This window comes from Orcinus orca, chromosome 21 (genome assembly GCF_937001465.1).
Source record: "Orcinus orca chromosome 21, mOrcOrc1.1, whole genome shotgun sequence".
NCBI classification, from domain to species: domain Eukaryota; kingdom Metazoa; phylum Chordata; class Mammalia; order Artiodactyla; family Delphinidae; genus Orcinus; species Orcinus orca.
In genome coordinates this window covers 1,617,009-1,635,838 of record NC_064579.1, presented here as the reverse complement: position 1 = coordinate 1,635,838, position 18,830 = coordinate 1,617,009, and the positions used below count along the sequence as shown (strand labels likewise).

Here is an 18,830-nt window from a genome sequence, read left to right as displayed (position 1 = left end):
ATACAGAGATTCTGGAGACATTACTGAACAGAGAGATGGGAGATACCTCAGCAGCAGAGGCAAGAAAATCAATGCTTTAGCAACCCACCTATTACTGCGTGGGGGTGGGGAATGTCTTGGGGACAGGCGGAAGGCTCTGAAGAGGTTACTTGGTTGCCCAGAGTGCCTGATTGTGCTGGCTCTAATCTTTACACGACTCATCAGTAACCCAGCCTCTATGTGGCTCCTGCACCTGCACAGTGGACTGTCCTACGATCATGTATGGAGGAGGCTTGACCAATCACTCGCACCTACATGTATGTGGATGCCGCGTTAGCCATTTAGGTACCACCTCCATTACTTTGCAACATTCTGGGGGCAGTACGTTGAACCTGTATTTTTCACCCATTTGGCAAACACCTGCTTCTCCCCTCTTTCCCAAATCACAGCTGAGTTGCTGTGGGGACCTCCTCACAAGGTGAGTAACTGACTCAGGGGAGTCGGGGCGCGGACAGAGCCACTGAGGTCCCGGGGCATCCTTGGAAGAAGGATGGCCTGGGGTGGTCTGGGGAGTTGCCGTAGAAGCAGGCTTGCTGCTGGGATGCTGGCTTCTGGCGTGCTTCTTGCGGGTCAGTACGTGCTTGCCTCCAGGACTTACCAGCCTGTGCCCACATACAGTCTGTGTCCCCAAATCTCTGGGATGGGGACCCCGGGCATTCTGCTGGCCGGGCAGTAGAAGGAGTACCAGGCGCCGGAGGACTGGTCTCAGCTCTGGTCCTGCCCTGCCTCAGCCGTGGGCGCCTCTGCAAGCTGCGTGGAGAGACGGCCTCCTCCAGGCGGACACTGTTGCCTCCTGTCTCCTTCATTATACCGAGAATTGGGGTTCAAAATATCTCCCCCTCCCGCAGAGGAGCGCTGGAGCACTTGCAAGTCAAGGGCACTTGTGGCCCTGAGGGCCTCTCTGTGTGTGTGTGTGTGTGTGTGTGTGTGTGTGTGTGTGTGGAGGCGCTTTATTAACTCAACACCCCGGCTGCCTGCTTTCCATCCTGCTCCCCCCGCCCCGCTCCGACCTCCCTTCTCGGCCTCCCAGTGGCCGTCAGGACTCCCTGCAGACATCACTTCCCCACGGCTGTGGGGTCGCGGAGCTCACGGGCTTTCTGACCTTCCCTGTGAGTAACAGCTCTCTAGTGAAGGGATATAACCCACTCGGGCCGCAAACACAGCGACTGCGGGATTAATTCTCCGAAGTGCCATGTGCAAAGTTTGGGTAAGTCAGTCGGCCCAGGGCGGGGAGGGCAGCTGAGAGCAGGCAAGGGGACAAGGCGGCTGGGGGGAGGGGGTCGGGCGGGGGGTCTCAGTCCAGAAAGAGGAAGGGCCACACTTGCCGAGTGGACTCCAACGCCCCCTGCTGGGGCCCCACCGCCACCGCGTCCTCGCCCCTCCCTCAACTTCGCCGGGTCTCAGGAGCGCGCCGAGCCGCCACCTGCGGGGTGGTCTCGGGGGCGCCCGCCGCAGGGGTAGCGGCTCAGGCCAGGGCGCCCGCTCGGGCCCGAGGGACCCCGCCCCGCGCCCCGCGGCTCGCGGCCCCCACCCGGCGCGGGGCTCGGCCGCGGTCCCGCGCTCCCCGCCCCCGGGTCCCCGGAGGCTCCGCGGCCGCCCGAGCGGGAGGTGGAGCCGAGCCCGCGGCGCCGCGCAGGAGGAGCCGGCGGCGGCGGGAGCGGCGGGAGCCGGCCGGCAGCGCCTCGCGGTGAGTCGGGCCCGGGCCGGCCGGGCGTGGGCGCCGCGGGAGCGTCGGGGCGGCATCGTCGCGCCCCGCGGCTCCACCACGGGCGGCTCGCGCGGTCGTGGGGGGCGGTGCCACGGGGAGGGGTTCGCACCGCAGGGTGGGGCAAGGAGGAGAGGGGAGGGGGTGGCGCGGCGCCCGCAGGTGGGCGCGCGGGGTCCTGGGGGAGGCTTCCCGGGAGGGCCCCGGGCGCTGCTGGCCGGGGTCGCTGTGGCTTCACCAGACTCTGGTGGCCTTCAGCTGTTTGATGACTTTCTTGAACACCGACTAAAAAGTAGCCTTTGCACGTGCCCGCGTGACTGCTTTAGCTGCGGCTGCACACAGTCGTCTTTGCTGGGATGGAGAGGGCGCGGGGGGCGCGCTCAGGTGGAGGTGGGCAGCGTGCCCTCTGCCTGGGACCCTGGCCGGGGCGAACGTGCCCGAGGGTCGCTGCGATCCGGGATGCCGGGAGGAAGTGCTGTGCGCCGTCAGCGGAGGGGCCCCCTCGAGGGCACGGTCTGGGGGTCGGGGTGAAGGGCGGCGGAGGAGAGCTGTACGGACACGCCGCGAAGTTGGTGTTTCCGCGGCGCTTCCTGCACCTGCACACCGGTCGGTGACTTTGAATTTATCTTTTCACCGATGAGCCAAGGGATGGGAGAGGAGAAGGTCTAACAGCGCCGTGCACGCCAAAACAGCGAGCCTTGGGAAGCCCTCGTACATAATAGAGTGGCTATTTCGCCGCCAACTCCGCTTTTATTCTGATTTCAAAGCCTCGGAGTGGTTTTTACTTAAATGTCGTTAGAGAGGTCCAGATAATAAAGATAATAACTGTTCTTTCACGTCTTTTTACTAGAAATGGAAATTCAATTCTACCGGGTTTGTTGGATTTTAACATTTTCATACAAGAAACTCGTAATTGTTGTAGCGTTACTTGCAACAGTGAACCTTAACCAGCCCTGCGCGGTGCTGTCATGTTGCTAATTAGAAGCAGAAAAGCCAAACTTAGATATAGAAGCATAAAGCAAAAAACATAAAGCCTTAGTCATAAAAAGTGACTCAGACACGTGTAATAGTGCATAATAGGACATGGGACAGTGTGTTGTGCTCCCGGAGAGGGTCAATTTCTGGAAAGTGAGAGATGGGCCGTAACGGTTTAGATATGTGATGGTTCTTTCCATCCTATGTGTACTCTAAAGTATACAGCATTGAAATGCTTTAATTCTGTTCGTCTTTGTGCTCCAGTTTGCAAACTGTCATAATGGGGTTCAAAGCAAAATCTCAAGCTTTTGGATTCACCAGATTACATGAAAGCGAAGGCAACATTTGCTTTGCCGTCCCAGACTCCTGGGCTCCAGGCAGCCTCCCATTTATTAACTGTATGACCTTGGGCAAGTCACCCTTTCACAACATCGGTTTCGACTTTGTAAAATGCCAGTAATATTCCTCACCTTATGAAGACGTTGGGAAAAAGGAAGTAACAATTAGGGGCTTATCCCAGCGCCCAGAGCACACTAAGTGCTCTGGAAAAGTTGTCTCTTGTCTTCCTTGACTTTTAGGAACCCCCAGGTCTGGCATGTTTCAGCGCTGTTGCTGTTTTTAATTTAAAATTCCTTGTGTGCAGCCTTCCTTCCCATCCATCCCTTCAAGCACCCTTTATTGAAGAACCTCAGATGCTGCCCTGTCTGGGTGTTTGGAAGTGAGGGGCTGACGCTCTGGAGGTGGAGGTGGGCAATACTTCAGGTTTTTCCTGTTGGTAAGAATCCATCACAAGTTCGCACGATAACGCATTGTACTTCCCAGTCTTCACGTTGTTCTAGCTCTGTCCCCAGTGTAATGTCACACTGGAAAGAAAGCACAGGAAGCTCTGCACAGTGCTTGCTCTCGCTTTTACCCTGTCTCTCCAGGCCAGCAGGCCGGGCAGGGCGCGCGGGATTTGAAAGACAGGATGTAATGAAGTTATTCTTCAGGTTAGTTTTTTTTTTTTTTTTTTTTTTTTTTTCCCGTACGCGGGCCTCTCACTGTTGTGGCCTCTGCCATTTCGGAGCACAGGCTCCGGACACGCAGGCTCAGCGGCCATGGCTCACGGGCCCAGCCGCTCCGCGGCATGTGGGATCTTCCCGCACCGGGGCATGAACCCGTGTCCCCTGCATCGGCAGGCGGACTCTTAGCCACTGTGCCACCAGGGAAGCCCCTCACTTTTTTTTTATTCCTAGTGAAAGAACCTTGGGATTCTAAATGATGGCCCTACTGTATATTAGGGCTAATAGAGGTTATTAAAGAAGGTAGCTCAGGTAGACTTGATTACCTATCGGTTTTACCCTGGTGATGAAGCAGTCTTACAAAAGCTTACGCAGCCAACGGAGCAGCGGCTCCACCACTAGGGGCCTCTTCTGCATAGCGTATCACCCAGGCTGTCATTCTTTGCCATTGTTATGTCCTGTAAGGTAGCGAACTTAACTTCCTGGGCTCACCACACGGAATACTTTATTAGAAAAGGGCAACCTTGTGTGAAAAGCATTACCAAAGGCCTAAAAATATGTGCAAGTGGTCTTAAATGACAGATTCGGTACCATCTGAGAATAACTTTAAAGATTTAAAGGAGTTGTAATAATCGGGCTTTTTGCTTTGCATATCCTCATATTCCAATATATGACTTTAAAAAAACTGTCTAAAAATTCAAATATATGATTTTGCTCTAGTATTTTTCAGGGGATTATGTTTTTGGTAGAGCTTATTTTTATCTTTTAATGTGTTTAAAATTGCTTTATTTCCTAAATTGGTACTTGGAGCACTAATAACTTGTTTCTCAAGGAGTTTATCTGGCCAGTAGGAGCTGCTGGTGTCTTGTCTTTTTTAAAAATGGGGCCATGTGAAATTCCACGCATAAAAATATATATTTTATTACATTCCAAGATGTATCATTGAAAGGCATTTTTCTTCTGGGAGTTTTTGAAAAGCCCTCTTACTTCTAAATTATAGCTTGAATGAAGTTAGTCAGGCTTGAGACTATTGAACAACTTGAAGGTGTGTTGGTGTTTTTATTTGTCAGATGGAATTTGCTATTTGGTAGACAAAAATACCGACAAGGTATGTAAGCAAACACGATGACTGAAAGTATTGCCATATGGTTTGTGAGTGAATAAGAGAATATTGTATTTTCAGGTTTTCAGTGAAATTTAATTACAGTGACAAACTAAATACCAGTAATTGGTAAAGCAAAACTAACTACCGTTACAGAAGAGTTCAGCGCATTGCAGGCCCCAAATCTTACCGAGGGATTTCTTCTGAATTCAGTACGTTATCAGACTTCTGATTCCGATTTTCGCGTGGCAGGACTTTTCTTTTCAGTGTGTTTTTTATTGAAGTATTGTTGATTTACAATGTTGTGTTAATTTCTGCTGTACAGCAAAGTGATTCAGTATATATATACATATATATTCTTTTTTTAATATTCTTTTCCATTGTGGTTTATCATAGGATATTGAATATAGTTCTCTGCTATATAGTAGGACCTTGCTGTTTATCCATTCTCTATATAAAAGCTTACGTCTACTAACCGCAGCCTTCCACTCCATCCCTCTCCCAACCCCCTCCCCCTTGGCAACCACCAGTCTGTTGTCTCTGTCCGTGATTCTGTTTCTGTTTCATAGATAGGTTCATTTGTGTCATATTTTAGATTCCACATATAAGTGATATCCTATGGTATTTATCTTTCTCTTTCTGACTTCACTTAGTATGATAATCTCTAGGTCCATCCATGTTGCTGCAAATGGCATTATTTCATTCTTTTTTAATGGCTGTGTAGTATTCCATTGTATATATGCACCACATCTTCTTTATCCATTCATCTGTCAATGGACAGATAGGTTGCTTCCATGTCTTGGCTATTGTGAATAGTGCTGCTATGAACATAGGGATGCATGTATCTTTTTGAATTATAGTTTTGTCTGGATATACATCACGTGGTGGGACTTTAAAACAAGGCAGTCTGATCTTTGCTGCCTTTCTTTCAAGGTCTAGATCATTACTAAGTACTGGGGAAGAGGAGAACTTCTGTGTGAAGGTCGTAGATAATTCTTATCACTTCCCGATGAGTTAGCTAACTTTTGGGGGTTATGTTTAGGATTCTGAGCATGTCAAAGAGTTACACAGCTCCTGTTCGCACAAGAATGCTTCTTTAAACTGGGAGAGCGCTGCCGCTGCCCTCAAACATCCCTCCAGTGAAGGCCCTGCATCTCCCTGCCTCCCCGACTTCCCCCAGAGGGAGGCGGAGGCTCAGCCACAGTGATGGGTGTAGAGCTGCGTGCAAGGCGAGGCATGTGAGTTTGGACAGCAGCCTGGAGCTGACCAAGATGATGGATGCCCCAGGTGGGAGGAATTGCATGTTTTCACATGGGAGTCTTTTTTTAGGAACTTGTGCTTGGGCCCTGCATGCACAGAAACAGCAGCACTGGAGTTTGCAGAGAGGCTTGGATCCTGTGGCTTAGTGAAACAGTACTTTGATGCACAGATCATTTTAGTTGTTGCTTTTGGACAGTGCAAAACATACATTTGGTTATCCTGGGGTCAAATCTGCTACTCTCTTTCCTTTTCACACAAAGGGATATTTGAGTTGATGGAGGAAGAGGGGAGCAGGAGGCAGGGAGGAGGTAGATGGGAGTTGTCTGTTTATGCTGGACCCCTGGTCCCCTTATTTTCCCTTCCCAAGGGACGTGAGCACATGCCCTGCAACTTGATGATAGGAGCTATTCACTGGTGTTTTGGGGCTATCCTCATCTACTCTGTTAACGAAACTACTAAGATGATGGTTTTTGACTTAGGTGCTGGGTACTCTCAAGAGTGACCTTCTACTTCTGTCTCCTGTCTTTAGAAACTTACTCAGTTAATGTGGCAGCTAACCTCTGAACAGGGCTGCCAGCCCAGCAGGGGCCCCTTTGAGGTGAAGCATCCGCGCCAGGGTGCACGGCGTGTGAAGCAGAGTGTGGGCCTCAGCCTGCTTGCCTCCCATCGGGCACTCTTGTGGGACAGTTGTCCGCACAACTGTCTGTGAGGCTTACACCTGTACAAGTGGTTAGAACAGTGCTGGGCACATGATCGATGAGAGATGTATCGTTGCTGCTGCTGGTGGTGGTGGTTATTATTATTATCATTACTGATAGCATTGCTTTCAGGGTAGACCATGCTGGTAGGCACAGTAATCTGGAACAGAGGATTCAGGTGAACTTAGTGTTTGCAAAAGCAAGTGATTCATTCATTTCAGATTTCTTGCTACATTTCCATTAGAGTTCTTCTCTTCATGTGACAGAAACGGCTCACACAGAGCCCTTAACCATGTGGCAACTGCTTTGCGAAATGTGGGCAGTGAGTTGTTCATTCAATCAGCACAGCAACCTTAGGAAATGCGCGCTATTATTCTCTGCATTTTTGCAGATGAGAAAACCAGGGTGTAGAGAGGCCAGTTACCTGCCCGAGGTCAGCTCGTGGGTGGCAGGCCTGAGCCTTGAGTCCATGTCTGCCCGGCTCCAGAACCTCTGTGCTGTCTTTGCCAACATCCATACTCTTTGAGTTGGTAGCCTGGAAAGCGTCTTCGAGTTCTGAGGGTTAACAAAATGTGAAAACATTGATTTCCCTTAGATTCTTGTATTTGTATCCTTTTCTAGACGCGACGGAGCAGGATGACAAATGAACTGTTATCAGTGGGTCTGCTTCAGCACTTTTTATTTATAGATTTTTATATGTGGCTTTTCCTAGTAGCTCGAAATACAATACAGTGTGGTACAACTTATTTCTGTACAACGGTTAACATCTTGTCAAGGCGCTTCTCGGGCATGTTACAAGCAGAATATATGAATAAAACCCAGCGTGTGGTTGCAGAATATTAAGGTGTGAAGGCTGGCGTCAGGCGTTCATGCATCCACTCAACAAATATTTCTTACTCACCTCTTCTCTGGAGTCACTCTGCCAGACACCACAGAGATGGCGAAGATGAGGAAGCCTGCAGCGCAGAGGAAGGCTCTGGGCCTTCGGGGTGGGCATTGCTGGGGTTTGAATCTCAGCTCTGTCGCTCACTGACTGGGGGTCCTGGCCCCATCAGTGGACATCTCTGAGGCTTAGTTTCTCGTGTGCATGATGGGGAATAATAATACTTGGTAGGCTGTTGCACAAATTAAATGAGATGCATGGGGAAGCCATCAGGCCGCTGGAGGTGGTGGGTACTGACCCACAGCGGTGCCCTTCCTCTTCTCCCATCTTACCTGTCTCTTCTCCCACTTCCACCAATTACAGGGGCTGGGAGAGATAAAGATACTTAAACTCCAAGATAGAATTCTTCCAAATGTTCCTTTCTGTTTTTCCCTTGCGGGGCTGGGACAGACCTGGCAGCGGGGTTGGGTGATACGTGAGCTGGTGCCAGTGTAGCGTTCCTGTCACACTGGCTTGTTACCCAGGAGGCCCAGAGGAGGATGGATTCCAGGAAGCAAGGCCAGCTTGGAGCCCAGGATAGGTGCCTATGGGTCCCAGGGGTGGGGATGAGAGTCTTCTGGGGGAGTAACCAGGAACTCGGGTCCCATGGAAATTGGAACAGGCCAGAAAAGAAGTTAGAGGCGGGCTGAGTGGGAAGGGTTTGGGATGTGGGTGGAGGGCGAGGCAAGAACGTGAGCAGCTTGTCCTTGGGGACACGAGGGGGTCAGGCGGCTCAGATGTGCCGCTGGCGGGCGGTGCTGAGACGTGGGGAGAGGCCTGCAGCCCTCCTGCACTGCCTACTCCATTGCTGCAGGGCTTGTTACAGACTTTCAGCTCCCTGGCCTCCCACTGCAGGGTTTTTCCAGAAGCACTGCAGCCTCTCCTAGCAAACAGCTAAGTCAAAATTACTAGTTGTTGCCAGTTCTCACTCTAGATCTTCAAGGGGTAGCCGATATCATGGGAAAATAAGCCTTTACTTATTCCAGTTGGAGACTTGGTTAAACACACCCAGATCTGTTCCTGGTGAGGCCGGGAGCCCGGTCCACAGGGTGCTGTTGAGAGTCCTGCTGGCCTTTCTGTAGTGTGGGCTGTGTTGTGCGATCAGGGGTGTTTTCGGGGAGATGGTCCTAGTGGTTTTACGACAATGGGCCACCTTGTTTGGTGTCCGGGGTAGATGCCGTGTGTGGAAGGGATGGAGCGCGGGCTTCACAAAATCATTATGGTCTGGGACTGGCTGCCTCAGCCAGGGAGCAGGAGGCCCTGACTCATTTATTCTGCGCTGGCTTATGGGCATAAACCAGCCCTTCTGTGAATAAGCAAACAGAACCTGCCCAGGTGCAAGAGAAGCTTGATTCAGGGTTTAAAAAAAATGCAAGAAATTTAAAAAACGTATTGAATTGGGGAACAGTTTGTTTAAAGTAAGCTACTGTAATTTTCAAAAGCCCATTTTATAGAATTAATAGCATGTATTAAAATGAAATGAATAAGCAGACTTTAAAAAAGCGACAGAAGGATAGCTTTGTGGGAAGGAGAGTAATCCTTGAAATGGATTCCAGGTTGGTTCCTTTGGTTCCTGGGGAGCTGAGTGGAATGAATGTTTGCTGATTGCTCTAATAAGTGAGACAGTCTGGTCACCTCCGGGACAGACCTGGGCAGTGGAGCCAGTTCACCCAGGTCCACCCTTTCTTAACTGTGATCCTGGACAAGTTACTGAATTCTTTAGGTCTCAGTTTTCTCATCTGTAAATTGGGGATAATAGTGCCCATCGTATTGGGCAGTTTGCCGATTGATTTAGAGAATGTATGTGAACGGCTTAGCTTGGATACTTGGTAGCATCAGCTGTTGTGATTACATAGGCGCACGGGAAGGAAGGTGGAAGGGAAACATAGGCGCACGGGAAGGAAGGTGGAAGGAAACATAGGCGCATGGGAAGGAAGGTGGAAGGGAAACATAGGCGCACGGGAAGGAAGATGGAAGGGAAACATAGGTGCATGGGAAGGAAGGTGGAAGGGAAACATAGGCGCATGGGAAGGAAGGTGGAAGGAAACATAGGCGCACGGGAAGGAAGGTGGAAGGAAACATAGGCGCACGGGAAGGAAGATGGAAGGGAAACATAGGTGCACGGGAAGGAAGGTGGAAGGAAACATAGGCACACGGGAAGGAAGGTGGAAGGAAACATAGGCGCACGGGAAGGAAGGTGGAAGGAAACATAGGCGCACGGGAAGGAAGGTGGAAGGGAACATAGGCGCACGGGAAGGAAGGTGGAAGGGAAACATAGGCGCACGGGAAGGAAGGTGGAAGGAAACATAGGCGCACGGGAAGGAAGGTGGAAGGGAAACATAGGCACACGGGAAGGAAGGTGGAAGGAAACATAGGCGCACGGGAAGGAAGATGGAAGGGAAACATAGGCGCACGGGAAGGAAGGTGGAAGGAAACATAGGCGCACGGGAAGGAAGGTGGAAGGAAACATAGGCGCACGGGAAGGAAGGTGGAAGGAAACATAGGTGCACGGGAAGGAAGGTGGAAGGGAAACATAGGCGCACGGGAAGGAAGGTGGAAGGGAAACATAGGCGCATGGGAAGGAAGGTGGAAGGGAAACATAGGCGCATGGGAAGGAAGGTGGAAGGGAAACATAGGCGCACGGGAAGGAAGGTGGAGGGAAACATAGGCGCACGGGAAGGAAGGTGGAAGGAAACATAGGCGCACGGGAAGGAAGGTGGAAGGGAAGGCGTGGATCAGGAGCATCTGCATTCGCCCTGGGCCTGGACGCTTCTCATTCTACTCTTGCATAGTGTTTAATGTCTTAAGTTCTAGATGATTATAATCAGATACGTCTTGAACACCTGCTGTGTATATGTCCCTATGATAAGGTGTCTGGGTGTAGACTCTGATCCCAGAAAACTGCCCTCGGTATCCTCACGTAACTCATGGTCTTAGGCTGAGAGGGGCAAGACCGTGACGGGGTCTTGCCGTTAAAGAAGGAATTCTTAGTGTCCCTCGGCTATTTCAGTGAGCTGCCCAAAGGATACTTGCCGTCCTTGGCTTATTTCCCATCTACTCTACTTACAGATGGATAGAAAATAAGTACTTCTTGGGTCTCGACATAAATAACTCAAAATACCCAGGGTACCTTTGGATGTCTTATTTGCGTAGAAATAAGATTTATTTAAGTACGTTTGTACTTAATACATAATGGGAACCCAGTGGAGGAGACTTGTGTTTTGGGGGATATTTCTTTGGATGTGGCTCTGACCTGCAAGCTCTTATACCTAAAGCACGTTCTTTGGTGGGGAGGGTCCTTTTGTCTTTTCACTGAACTCATGGCCCATAGATTTCTGGGCCACAATAACAACAGAGCTGTGTGTAAAGAGGGTTTTGTTTGTTTGGTTTGTATCTCTCCTCCAGATGGTGTACACATGTTGCTGCAGAAGGAGACTAGGTTGGTGGAGAAAGGATTCCCGAGCTGACTCACTCTGTGGCCATGGGCAAGTTCTTAATCCCTAAAGTAGGAATCTAATCATTGAGACTCAAGGGCCATTTGAATGCAAAGCAATGAAATTTATGGACTGTGGATGGCTTCATGAGTCCAAACAGTGGCTGAAGCAAAAATCTGAGCATAAAGCTAGTTACTCTGTTGGATCAAGTGACCGTTTCAACATCTTGGGTCTTGGGTTGTCTCAAAAACGGATTTTCTTTGTAGACAGGATATTTTTCACTTAAGTAATTAAAAATCCTCAGAGTGTTTTCCATGGAAATCCGTGGGCATACAGGAGAATTTATCCAGCTTCACTGGAATTACCTTTTTCTCTTCCTTCAAGAATGACTCTGGACCAGTGCCTGGGCCGTTATTAGTGTGGAGTGCAGAGGCCGTGAGAACACGCCCTTTATGCAGAGCGGGTGTCTCATGTTCTGATGGAAACGAGGCTGGAGACAGGAGGAGATGCAGGAACTAGATCCGTCTGATTGCCTGAAAGCACGGGGAGGTGACTATTTGGGTTGTGGGGACGGCCCTTCCGGGGGTGAAGGCACGTGGGAGGCATCAGTTTTTTTTTTTTTCCTTACATCTTTATTGGAGTATAATTGCTTTACAATGGTGTGTTAGTTTCTGCTTTATAACAAAGTGAATCAGTTATACATAAACGTATGTTCTCATTACTCTTCCCTCTTGCATCTCCCTCCCTCCCACCCTCCCTATCCCACCCCTCTAGGTGGTCACAAAGCACCGAGCTGACCTCCCTGTGCTATGCGGCTGCTTCCCACTAGCTATCTATTTTACGTTTGGTAGTGTATATATGTCCATGCCACTCTCTCACTTTGTCACAGCTTACCCTTCCCCCTCCCCATATTCTCAAGTCCATTCTCTAGTAGGTCTGTGTCTTTATTCCTGTCTTATCCCTAGGTTCTTCATGACTTTTTTTTTTCTTAAATTCCATATATATGTGTTAGCATATGGTATTTGTCTTTCTCTATCTGACTTACTTCACTCTGTATGAAAACTCTTGGTCCATCCACCTCATTACAAATAGCTCAATTTTGTTTCTTTTTATGGCTGAGTAATATTCCATTGTATATATGTGCCACATCTTCTTTATCCATTCATCCGATGATGGACACTTAGGTTGTTTCCATCTCCTGGCTATTGTAAATAGAGCTGCAATGAACGTTTTGGTACATGACTCTTTTTGAATTATGGTTTTCTCAGGGTATATGCCCAATAGTGGGATTGCCGGGTCATATGGTATTTCTATTTGTAGTTTTTTAAGGAACCTCCATACTGTTCTCCATAGTAGCTGTACCAATTCACATACCCACCAGCAGTGCAAGAGTGTTCCCTTTTCTCCACACCCTCTCCGGCATTATTGTTTCTAGATTTTTTGATGATGGCCAAACTGACTGGTGTGAGATGATATCTCATTGTAGTTTTGATTTGCATTTCTCTAATGATTAATGATGTTGAGCATCCTTTCATGTGTTTGTTGGCAGTCTGTATACGTTCTTTGGAGAAATGTTTATTTAGGTCTTCTGCCCAGTTTTGGATTGGGTTGTTTGTTTTTTTGTTATTAAGCTACATGAGCTCCTTGTAAATCTTGGAGATTAATCCTTTGTCAGTTGTTTCATTTGCAAATATTTTCTCCCATTCTGAGGGTTGTCTTTTGGTCTTGTTTATGGTTTCCTTTGCTGTGCAAAAGCTTTGAAGTTTCATTAGGTCCCATTTTTTAATTTTTGTTTTTATTTCCATTTCTCTAGGAGGGGGGTCAAAAAGGATCTTGCTGTGATTTATGTCATAGGGTGTTCTGTCTATGTTTTCCTCTACAATTTGATAGTTTCTGGCCTCACATTTAGGTCTTTAATCCATTTTGAGCTTATTTTTGTGTATGGTGTTAGGGAGTGATCTAATCGCATACTTTTACATGTACCTGTCCAGTTTTCCTAGCACCATTTATTGAAGAGACTGTCCTTTCTCCACTGTACATTCCTGCCTCCTTTATCAAAGATAAGGTGACTATATGTGCGTGGGTTTATCTCTGGGCTTTCTATCCTGTTCCATTGAGCTATATTTCTGTTTTTGTGCCAGTACCATACTGTCTTGATTACTGTAGCTTTGTAGTATAGTCTGAAGTCAGGGAGCCTGATTCCTCCAGCTCCGTTTTTCATTCTCAAGATTGCTTTGGCTATTCAGGGTCTTTTGTGTTTCCATACAAATTGTGAAGTTTTTTGTTCTAGTTCTGTGAAAAATGCCATTGGTAGTTTGATAGAGATTGCATTGAATCTGTAGATTGCTTTGGGTAGTATAGTCATTTTCACAATGTTGATTCTTCCAATCCAAGAACATGGTATATCTCTCCATCTATTTGTATCATTAATTTCTTTCATCAGTGTCTTATAATTTTCTGCATAGAGGTCTTTTGTCTCCTTAGGTAGGTTTATTCCTAGATATTTTATACTTTTTGTCGCAATGGTAAATGGGAGTGTTTTCTTGATTTCACTTTCAGATTTTTCATCATTAGTGTATAGGAATACCAGAGATTTCTGTGCATTAATTTTGTATCCTGCTACTTTACCAGATTTATTGATTAGCTCTAGTGGTTTTCTGGTAGCATCTTTAGGATTCTCTATGTATAGTATCATGTCATTTGCAAACAGTGACAGCTTTACTTCTTTTCTGATTTGGATTCCTTTTATTTCCTTTTCTTCTCTGATTGCTGTGGCTAAAACTTCCAAAACTATGTTGAATAAGAGTGGTGAGAGTGGGCAACCTTGTCTTCTTCCTGATCTTAGTGGAAATGCTTTCAGTTTTTCACCATTGAGGACGATGTTGGCTGTGGGTTTGTCATATATGGCCTTTATTATGTTGAGGAAAGTTCCCTCTATGCCTACTTTCTGCAGGGTTTTTATCATAAATGGGTGTTGAATTGTGTCAAAAGCTTTCTCTGCATCTATTGAGATGACCATATGGTTTTTCTTCTTCAATTAGTTAATATGGTGTATCACGTTGATTGATTTGCGTATATTGAAGAATCCTTGCATTCCTGGAATAAACCCCAATTGATCATGGTGTATGATCCTTTTAATGTGCTGTTGGATTCTGTTTGCTAGTATTTTGTTGAGGATTTTTGCATCTATGTTCATCAGTGATATTGGCCTGCACTTTTCTTTCTTTGTGACATCCTTGTCTGGTTTTGGTATCAGGGTGATGGTGGCCTCGTAGAATGAGTTTGGGAGTGTTCCTCCCTCTGCTATATTTTGGAAGAGTTTGAGAAGGATAGGTGTTAGCTCTTCTCTAAATGTTTGATAGAATTCGCCTGTGAGGCCATCTGGTCCTGGGCTTTTGTTTGTTGGAAGATTTTAAATCACAGTTTCAATTTCAGTGCTTGTGATTGGTCTGTTCATATTTTCTATTTCTTCCTGATTCAGTCTTGGCAGGTTGTGCCTTTCTAAGAATTTGTCCATTTCTTCCAGGTTTTCCATTTTATTGGCATAGAGTTGCTTGTAGTAATCTCTCATGATCTTTTGTATCTCTGCAGTGTCCGTTGTTACTTCTCCTTTTTTATTTCTAATTCTATTGATTTGAGTCTTCTCCCTTTTTTTCTTGATGAGTCTGGCTAATGGTTTATCAATTTTGTTTATCTTCTCAAAGAACCAGCTTTTAGTTTTATTGATCTTTGCTATCGTTTCCTTCATTTGTTTTTCATTTATTTCTGATCTGATCTTTATGACTTCTTTCCTTCTGCTAACTTTGGGTTTTTTTTGTTCTTCTTTCTCTAACTGCTTTAGGTGCAAGGTTAAGTTGTTTATTCAAGATGTTTCCTGTTTCTTAAGGTAGGATTGTATTGCTATAAACTTCCCGCTTAGAATTGCTTTTGCTGCATCCTATAGGTTTTGGGTCGTCGTGTCTCCATTGTCATTTGTTTCTAGGTGTTTTTTGATTTCCTCTTTGATTTCTTCAGTGATCACTTCGTTATTAAGTAGTGTATTGTTTAGCCTCCATGTGTTTGTATTTTTTACAGAACTGTTCCTGTAATTGATATCTAGTCTCATAGTGTTGTGGTCAGAAAAGACACTTGATAAAGTTTCAATTTTCTTAAATTTACCAAGGCTTGATTTGTGACCCAAGATATGATCTATCCTGGAGAATGTTCCATGAGCACTAGAGAAAAATGTGTATTCTGTTGTTTTTGGATGGAATGTCCTATAAATATCAATTAAGTCCATCTTGTTTAATGTATCATTTAAAGTTTGTGTTTCCTTATTTATTTTCATTTTGTATGACCTGTCCATTGGTGAAAGTGGGGTGTTAAAGTCCCCTACTATGAATGTATTACTATCGATTTCCCCTTTTATGGCTGTTAGGTTTTGCCTTATGTATTGAGGGGCTCCTATGTTGGGTGCATACATATTTACAATTGTTATATATTCTTCTTGGATCAATCCCTTGATCATTGTGTAGTGTCCTTCTTTGTCTCTTCTAACAGTCTTTATTTTAAAGTCTATTTTGTCTGATATGAGAATTGCTACTCCAGGTTTCTTTTGATTTCCATTTGCATGGAATATCTATTTCCATCCTCTCACTTTCAGTCTGTATGTGCCCCTAGGTCTGAAGTGGGTGTCTTGTAGACAGCATATATATGGGTCTTGTTTTTGTATCCATTCAGCCAGTCTGTGTCTTTTGGTGGAGCATTTAATCCATTTACATTTAAGGTAATTATCGATATGTATATTCCTATTCCCATTTTCTTAATTGTTTTGGGTTTGTTATTGTAGGTCTTTTCCTTCTCTTGTGTTTCTTGCCTAGAGAAGATCCTTTAGCATTTGTTGTAAAGCTGGTTTGGTGGTGCTGAACTCTCTCAGCTTTTGTTTGTCTGTAAAGGTTTTAATTTCTCCGGTGAATCTGAATGAGATCCTTGCTGGGTAGTGTAATCTTGGTTGTAGGTTTTTCTCCTTCATCACTTTAAATATGTCCTGCCAGTCCCTTCTGGCTTGCAGAGTTTCTGCTGAGAGATCAGCTGTTAACCTTATGGGGAATCCCTTGTGTGTTATTTTTCCCTTGCTGCTTTTAATGTTTTCTTTGTATTTACTTTTTGACAGTTTGATTAATACGTGTCTTGGCGTGTTTCTCCTTGGATTTATCCTGTATGGGACTCTCTGTGCTTCCTGGACTTGATTAACTATTTCCTTTCCCAGATTAGGGAAGTTTTCAACTATAATCTCTTCAAATATTTTCTCAGTCCCTTTCTTTTTCTCTTCTTCTTCTGGAACCCCTATAATTCGAATGTTGGTGTGTTTAATGTTGTCCCAGAGGTCTCTGAGACTGTCCTCAGTTCCTTTCATTCTTTTTTCTTTATTCTGCTCTGCAGTAGTTATTTCCACTATTTTATCTTCCAGGTCACTTATCCGTTTTTCTGCCTCAGTTATTCTGCTATTGATCCTATCTAGAGTATTTTTAATTTCATTTATTGTGTTGTTCATCGTTGTTTGTTTCATCTTTAGTTCTTCTAGGTCCTTGTTAAATGTTTCTTGCATTTTCTCTATTCTATTTCCAAGATTTTGGATCATCTTTACTATCATTATTCTGAATTCTTTTTCAGGTAGACTGCCTATTTCTTCTTCATTTGTTAGGTCTGGTGGGTTTTTATCTTGCTCCTTCATCTGCTGTGTGTTTTTCTGTCTTCTCATTTTGCTTATCTTACTGTGTTTGGGGTCTCCTTTTTGCAGGCTGCAGGTTTGTAGTTCCCGTTGTTTTTGGTGTCTGTCCCCAGTGGCTAAGGTTGGTTCAGTGGGTTGTGTAGGCTTCCTGGTGGAGGGGACTAGTGCCTGTGTTCTGGTGGATGAGGCTGGATCTTGTCTTTCTGGTGGGCAGGTCCACGTCTGGTGGTGTTTTTTGGGGTGTCTGTGGCCTTATTATGATTTTAGGCAGCCTCTCTGCTAATGGGTGGGGTTGTGTTCCTCTATTACTAGTTGTTTGGCATAGGGTGTCCAGCACTGTAGCTCGCTGGTCGTTGAGTGAAACTGGGTGCTGATTTTGAAATGGAGATATCTGGGAGATTTTCACCATTTGATATTATGTGGAGCTGGGAGGTCTCTTGTGGACCAGTGTCCTGAAGTTGGCCCTCCCACCTCAGAGGCACAGCACTGACTCCTGGCTGCAGCACCAAGAGCCTTTCATCCACACGGTTCAGAATAAAAGGGAGAAAAAGTAGAAAGAAAGAGAAAGAAAGAAAGGAAGGAAGGAAGGAAGGAGGGGAAAGAAACAGGATAAAATAAAATAAAATAAGATAAAAGAAAATAAAGTTATTAAAATAAAAATAATTATTAAGAAAAAAAATTTTTTATAAAGGAAAAAAAAAAAACGGACGGATAGAACACTAGGAGAAATGGTGAAAGCAAAGCTATATAGACAAAATCTCACACAGAAGCATACACATACACACTCAGAGAAAGAGGAAAAGAGGAAAAATAATAAATCTTGCTCTGAAAGTCCACCTCCTCAATTTGGGATGATTCATTGTCTATTCATGTATTCCACAGATGCAGGGTACATCAAGTTGGTTGTGGAGCTTTAATCCGCTGCTTCTGAGGCTGCTGGGAGAGATTTCCCTTTCTCTTCTTTGTTCTCACAGCTCCTGGGGTTCAGCTTTGGATTTGGGCCCGCCTCTGCATGTAGGTCGCCAGAGAGCGTCTATTCTTCACTCAGACAGGACGGGGTTAAAGGAGCCGCTGATTCGGGGGCTCTGGCTCACTCAGGCCGGGGGGAGGGAGGGGCATGGAGTGCGGGGCGAGCGTGTGGCGGCAGAGGCTGTCAAGACGTTGCACGTCTGAGGCGTGCCGTGCGTTCTCCCGGGCAATTTGTCCCTGGATCCCGGGACCCTGGCAGTGGCGGGCTGCACAGGCTCCCCGGAAGGGAGGTGTGGAGAGTAACCTGTGCTCGCACACAGGCTTCTTGGTGGCGGCAGCAGCAGCCTTAGCGTCTCATGCCCATCTCTGGGTTCCGCGCTGTTAGCCGTGGTTCGCGCGCGTCTCTGGAGCTCCTTTAGGCACGCTCTTAATCCCCTCTCCTCGGGCACCAGGAAACAAAGAGGGAAGAAAATGTCTCCTGCCTCTTCGGCAGGTCCAGACTTTTCCCCCGGACTCCCTTCCGGCTAGCCGTGGTGCACTAATCCCCTGCAGGCTGTGTTCACGCCGACAACCCCAGTCCTCTCCCTGCGCTCCAACTCTCGGGCTGGTGAGTGCCGGTCGGCATCGATCGTATGTGCGGGAATCTCTCCGCTTTGCCTTCCGCATCCCTGTGGCTGCGCTCTCCTCCGCGGCTCCAGAGCTTTCCCCCTCCGCCACCCGCAGTCTCCGCCCACGAAGGGGCTTCTAGTGTGTGGAAACCTTTCCTCCTTCACGGCTCCCTCCCACTGGTGCAGGTCCCGTCCCTATTCTTTTGTCTTTGTTTATTCTTTTTTCTTTTGCCCTACCCAGGTACGTGGGGAGTTTCTTGCCTTTTGGCAGGTCTGAGGTCTTCTGCCAGCGTTCAGTAGGTGTTCTGTAGGAGTTGTTCCACGTGTAGATGTATTTCTGGTGTATCTGTGGGGAGGAAGGTAATCTCCGCGTCTTACTCTTCCGCCATCTTCCCCCACACCAGGCA

At 46.8% G+C, this 18,830-nt stretch overlaps 1 protein-coding gene across 2 annotated transcripts in view; it reads left to right on the top strand.

Moving 5' to 3' along the window:
* The first annotated feature begins 1,092 nt into the window (after positions 1–1,092).
* Positions 1,093–18,830, top strand: part of CSGALNACT1 (chondroitin sulfate N-acetylgalactosaminyltransferase 1) — a 321,855-nt gene continuing 304,117 nt past the window's right edge. The window contains exon 1 of one of the 2 annotated variants that reach the window (XM_033415382.2): positions 1,093–1,246. The gene's annotated coding sequence lies outside the window, so the exon portion shown is untranslated. Of the gene's footprint in view, positions 1,247–1,662; positions 1,727–18,830 lie in introns of those variants that run through there. The other variant, XM_049704197.1, reaches the window with a different exon arrangement.